We start from the raw sequence: 6,464 nt of genomic DNA, 5'->3' as shown, positions 1-6,464 counted from the left end.
CGTCTCATGAATTACCGCTCCGTTTTCCCCCATTTCAGCTTCTTTATGCTTCGTTATCCGTGTTTTATGTGATCGGGTTGATTAGTTGAGTTCGGAGAGGATTTGGTAAGAAATGAGACACTTAGTCTCTTTTAACAAGGCTTAAGTTGGAAAAGTCAACCAGATGTTGACTTATGTGTTAGAGGGCTCGGATGTGAGTTCCGATGGTTCGGTTAGCTTCGGGAGGTGATTTGTGACTTAGGAGCGCGATCAGAATGAGTTTTGGAGTTGTAGAGAAGATTTAGGCTTGAAGTGGCGAAGTTGATATTTTGGCGATATCCGGTTGATAGGCGAGATTTTAATATAGGGGTTGGAATGGAATTCTGAGAGTTGCAGTAGCTTCATTGTGTCATTTGGGATGTGTGTGCAAAATATCAGGTCATTCGGACGAGATTTGATACACTTTTCTATCGAAAGCATAATTTAAGAGTTCTTGGAATTCTTAGGATTGAATCCTATGTCAAATTGGTGATTTGATGTTGTTGTGAGTGATCCGAAGTTTTGAACAAGTTTGAACGATGTCATGGGATGTGTTGGTACTATTGGTTTGAAGTTCCGGGTAGGTTCCAAGATGTTTCAAGCCGAAAATCATAGCTGTAGCAAGTCCAGAGTGGTTGCAGGCCTCGGAACCTACCAGCGCGGTCCGCACAAAAAGAAGTGAGTCTACGGTAGGTGCTGTATGGACCGCACAAAATAAAGTGCGTTCGCGGTAGGTGCTGTGCGGACCGCACAAAATGCAGTGCGGCCGCGGTGGAGAACATTTCACTGGTCCTACTTCGGAAGCTCATATCTTTTGATCTACTAGGAATTTTGAGATGATTCAAAAACGAAAGTTGTAGCCCTTCGTATCTAGTTTCCAGAAAAGGCAAAGCTGTCACAATTTGGACATCTGTAGCAAAAGTTATGACTAAAATACTAAAGCCTATCACTGCAGATAAAAACCTGTGCGGCCGCAGTCGTTTTTGTGCGGACCGCACTGGTTTTATGTGTACCGCGGTCGTTTTTGTGCGGTCCGCAGAGGTGGAAATCCATGGGGTACTCTATAAATATGAGGTTTTAGATTTTATTTAATATTTTGACCTAGAGAGCTCGGATTTTAGCGATTTTTCAAAGGTTTTTCAAGAAATTTATCAGGGTAAGCGATTCTAACTCAGATTTGGTTAGAGTACATGAATCTATCATTGAATTTTTCATTGAATTCGTGATTTGGGATGGAATTTGGGAAGAAAATTTGTGGAATCTTCCAAAAATATAAAACAATGATTTGAAAAACCAAATAATATCGGAATTGGATAATTTTGGTATGGTTAGACTCTTGAGGGTATGAGGATTCTGAAAATGTAAATTTTACCTAATTTGGAGACGTGGGCCCGGGGCTCGGGTTTTGGTAATTTCGGGATTGTGTCATATTTTGATTGTTTTCGCTTGGACTTTGTTCCCTTAGCATATTTTGATGTCGACGTTCTGATTTTGGATAGATTCGACGCGCGTGAAGGCCGATTTGAGGGGCAAAGGCATCGCGAGCTAGAGATTTAGCCGGTTCGAGATGAGTAATGATTGTAAATGATGTCCTGAGGGTTTGAAACCCCGGATCGCACATCGTAGTGCTATATTGAGGTGAGACACACACTTGATGACACGCGTGGGGTCGTGCACTATTGAGGATTATGACTTGGTCCATCTCGATTTATGGTTTTACTTCATATTTGATTTAAAACAATTTGCTATCATCATTTATTAGGCTGAATTCCATATTTGGCTTCGTGCCCACTATTTGAACCCTTCGGGGCTTTTATTTGATATTTCCTCACTGTTTTGGTTTGTTGCTTGAACTTAGTCATGTTATTTTCCACTGTTTTACTACTCAGCCATTTTTACTCAGATTTTGAGACTTAAATAATATTTTAAATGATGTTTTGGGCTGAGAAATACTATTTTACTAATGCCCGAGGGGCTTGTGATGATTTTTCGGACTGAGTAAGGCGGAGGGCCTAGTTGTGAGGATACACTGATACTGATTTGAGGCCAAGGGCTTGAGATACATCTACGCCACGAGGTGGCTTGATTGATATGAGGCCGAGGGCCTAGATGTGATGCCACGAGATTGTTTGTTATTGCGCTTGGACTGTAAGGGGCCCCTCCAGGAGTCTGTACACCCCCAGTGAGCGCGGGTACCCATTGTGATGTGATATTAAGCCCGAGGGGCTGATACTATTATGAGATTGAGCCCGAGGGGCTGGTACTGTTCTTAGATGTTGCCCGAGGGGCGGATTTGTTGATACTGTGCCCGAGGGAAAAATTTCTATTTGTTTACTTACCTGTCAAATACTTGTTTTACTTATTGAAAAAGGGATTTTCACTTGACGTTTCACTGTTTTACTATTTTTAAGTGATTTTACTGCTTCAGTATGGAATGCCTTGTGTTTTACGTGATTTCTTACTTTCAGTCATTATTTATATTTGTTACTCACTAGGTCGGATTACTCATATTAATCCCTGTACCGTGTGTGGAGATTCAGGCATTGCTGGTTCCGATCCTGAGTGCTGATTCCTCTAGTTTCAGGCGGCTTTCAGGGATTACGAGGTAGCTGTTGACGTCCGCAGCCCCGTATCTCAATTGTATTGTCATTTCTATTCCTATCAAACACTGTACTAGTTATTGGATCTAGCAAATTTGTATTATGACTCGTAGATGCTCATGACTTGTGACACTCCGGTTAGGGCTATATCGGGCTGGATTTCCGCATTGTTATCTATATTTCCGCTATTTAGTATTATTTAAACCATGTTTAGACTATAATTGTGTTGATTAACTATGTAAAAGGTGATTTGGGTCAAACTGGCTGGCCTTGTCTTCACGAGAGGCGCCATTACGATCGAGTTTGGGGTCAAGGGTCGTGATAAGTTGGTATCAGAGTCTAGGTTACATAGGTCTCCCGAGTCATGAGTAGGTTTAGTAGAGTGTCGCGGATCGGTATGGAGACGTCTGTATTTATCCTCGAGAAGCTGCAGAACCTTTAGTAAAAACTTCATATTCTTGAAACTCTTGTCGTGCGAACTAGTTGATCCTAGTACTAAACGTCTATTATTCTATTCTCTCACAGATGGTGAGGACACGAGCTACCGGACGAGGTGGACGACCCCCAGTGCCACCAGCTGAGGCCACAGTCGTGGTCGTGGCAGAGGCAGAGCAGCGAGGGAAGCACCTATAGATCTACCAGCTGCCCCAGCTCAGGATCAGGCTCCAGCTATAGATGCTCCAGGAGCACCAGTTCAGTCACCAACTGTGCCTATAGTGATTCCGAGTCTTCAAGAGGCCTTGGCACAGATCTTATCAATTTGCACTGGTCTGGCTCAGGTAGTTTCAGCCACTATGGCCGCAACTACTTCTCAGGCAGGGAGAGGCTCCCAGACTCCCATTGCTCGCATACCTGAGCAGGTCGTACAGGGGATTCAGACGCCGGAGACACCTCGAGCCCAGCTGGTTGCACCAGCTTAGGAGTTTATAGTACCAGAAATGCCGGATGACGAGCAGCGTCACCTTGAGAGGTTTGGTAAACTCCAGCCTCCGACATTCACCGGTGTAGAGGGCGAGGATGCCCAGGGTTTCTTGGATAAGTGCCAGCAGATGATTCGTATAGCGGGGATTCTTGAGACTAGTGGTGTGGCTTTTACTACCTTTCAGTTTTCTGGGGCTACCTTCACTTGGTTGGAGGCGTATGAGAGGCGTAGGCCTGTTGGTACAGCGCACCTTACTTGGCAGCAGTTCTCCATTCTCTTCCTGGAGAATTATGTGCCGCAGTCCCGCAGAGAGGAGCTGTGTAGATAGTTTGAGTGGTTACGCCAAGGGGATATGACTGTGTCACAGTATGAGTTGAGGTTTTCTGACTTGGCTCGTCATGCCATCTGGATGGTTCCGAGAGATCGAGAGAGGATCAAGAGATTTGTTGATGGCTTTAATTATCATCTCCATATTCTTATGACTAGAGAGAGAGTTATGGGTGCTACGTTCGAGGAGGTGGTTGATATCGCTTGTGAGATTGAGTCGGTTCGCCGTCAGGAGCGAGTGGAGAGAGAGGCCAAGAGGCCTCAAGGATCGGGCAGTTATAGTGGTGCTCCTTTGAGGGGCCAATTTCAGCATGGTAGGGGCCGTTCATTTAGGCCTGCTCAGTCATCTTGCCCAGGTTATCGTGGGGCATCTTGAGATCATGGTTATCATGGATCTCAGCAGGGCCAACCATCACTCAGCGCCCTTATAGCTCAGAGTTCATCTCGTGCCCCATCAATTTAGGGTTCTTCTATGCCGGGTGCATCTGCTAGTCACTCCGGTGCGAGGGGTTCCCTTCAGTCCCCTTCTCTAGCACTTGGAAGTTTCTTTGAGTTTGGAGAGTTTGGGCACATGTGGAGACAGTGTCCTTGTCGGGGTGCTAGTTCGTCTCAGCAGAGGGGTCAGTCTTCGACTTTAGTGCCAGTTTCTTCACTACCACCCGCTCAGCTAGCTAGGGGTGGAGGCTAGTCAGTCAGAGATCGCCCCAGAGGGGGAGGTTGATCAGGGGGCGGTCAAGCCCGTTTCTATGCATTCCCCGACAGACCCGATGCTAACGCTTCAGATGATGTTATCACAGGTATCGTTACAATTTGTCACAGAGATGCCTTTGTATTATTTGATCCCAGTTCCACCTTTTCTTATGTGTCATCATACTTTGCTCGTTATTTGGGTACGCCCTGGGAGTTTCTTGCTTTACCTGTTCATGTATCTACCCCAGTGGGCGATACTGTTATTGTAGACCGTGTGTACCGGTCATGTGTGGTGACTATTAGGGGTTTGGAGACCCGAGTGGATCTATTGCTATTAAGCATGGTGGATTTTGATGTTACTTTGGGCATGGACTGGTTATCTTCGTGTCATGCTATTCTGGACTATCATGCTAAGATAGTCACTTTGGCTATGCCGGGTGTGCCGCGAATTAAGTGGCGTGGTGTGACTGATTATGTTCCTAGTAGAGTGATCTCTTTCTTGAAGTCCCAGCGTATGGTTGGGAAGGGTTGCCTTTCATATCTGGCATTTGTGAGGGATGTTGGAGCTGAGACTCCCAGTATTGATTCTATCCCAATTGTGAGGGATTTTCCCGATGTGTTTCCTGCAGAACTGCCGGGCATGGCATCGGACAGGGATATTGATTTTGGTATTGATATGGTGCAGGGCACTCAACCCATTTCTATTACGCCGTATCGTATGGCACCAGCGGAGTTGAAGGAGCAGCTTCAGGAACTCCTAGATAAGGGGTTCATTCGGCCTAGTGTGTCACCTTGGGGTGCGCCGGTTCTATTTGTGAAGAAGAAGGATGGCACAATGAGAATGTGCATTGATTATAGGCAATTGAACAAGGTAATAGTGAAGAACAAGTATCCTCTGCCTCGCATTGATGATTTATTCGATCAGCTTCAAGGATCGAGAGTGTTCTCCAAGATTGATCTCCATTCGGGTTATCACCAGTTGAAAATCAGGAATTCGAATATTCTCAAGACAGCCTTCAGGACCAGATATGGTCATTATGAGTTCCTTGTTATGTTTTTCGGGCTAACTAATGCCCCAGCAGCGTTCATGCATCTGATGAACAATGTGTTTCGGCCTTATCTTGATTCGTTTGTGATCGTCTTCATTGATGATATTCTGGTGTACTCGCATAGCTAGGAGGAGCATGCAGAGCATTTGAGAGTTGTGTTGCAGTGGTTGAGGGAGGAGAAGCTTTATGCAAAATTCTCCAAATGTGAGTTCTGGCTCAGTTTAGTAGCTTTCTTGGGGCACGTGGTGTCCAGCGAGGTTATTTAGGTTGATCCAAAGAAGATAGAGGCGGTACACAGTTGGCCCAAACCGTCCTCGGCCACAAAGATTCGCAGCTTTCTTGGTTTGGCAGGCTATTATCGCCGGTTTGTTCAGGGATTCTCATCTATGGCGTTGCCCTTGACCAAGTTGACTCAGAAGGGTGCTTCATTTGTATGGTCGGACGAATGTGAAGAGAGCTTTCAGAAGCTCAAGATAGCTTTGACCATAGCTCCTGTGTTGGTTTTGCCATCAGCTTCAGGTTCATATACCATGTTTTGTGATGCTTCGAAAGTTGGGATTGGTTGTGTGTTGATGCAGAAGGGTAGAGTTATAGCTTATGCTTGTCGTCAGTTGAAGCCCCATGAGAAGGACTACCCCGTTCATGATTTGGAGTTGGCTGCCATAGTTCATGCATTGAAGATTTGGAGGCATTACTTGTATGGCGTATCTTGTGAAGTGTTCACTAATCATCGCAGTCTTCAGCATTTGTTCAAGCAAAAGGATCTTAATTTGACGCAGCGGAGATGGTTGGAGTTGCTCAAGGATTATGATATCATTATATTGTACCATCCGGGAAAGGCCAATGTGGTTGGCGATG

The sequence above is a fragment of the Nicotiana tabacum genome, chromosome 22, assembly GCF_000715075.1.
Source record: "Nicotiana tabacum cultivar K326 chromosome 22, ASM71507v2, whole genome shotgun sequence".
In the NCBI taxonomy this organism is placed as follows: Eukaryota; Viridiplantae; Streptophyta; class Magnoliopsida; order Solanales; family Solanaceae; genus Nicotiana; species Nicotiana tabacum.
This window is presented reverse-complemented; position numbering follows the sequence as displayed.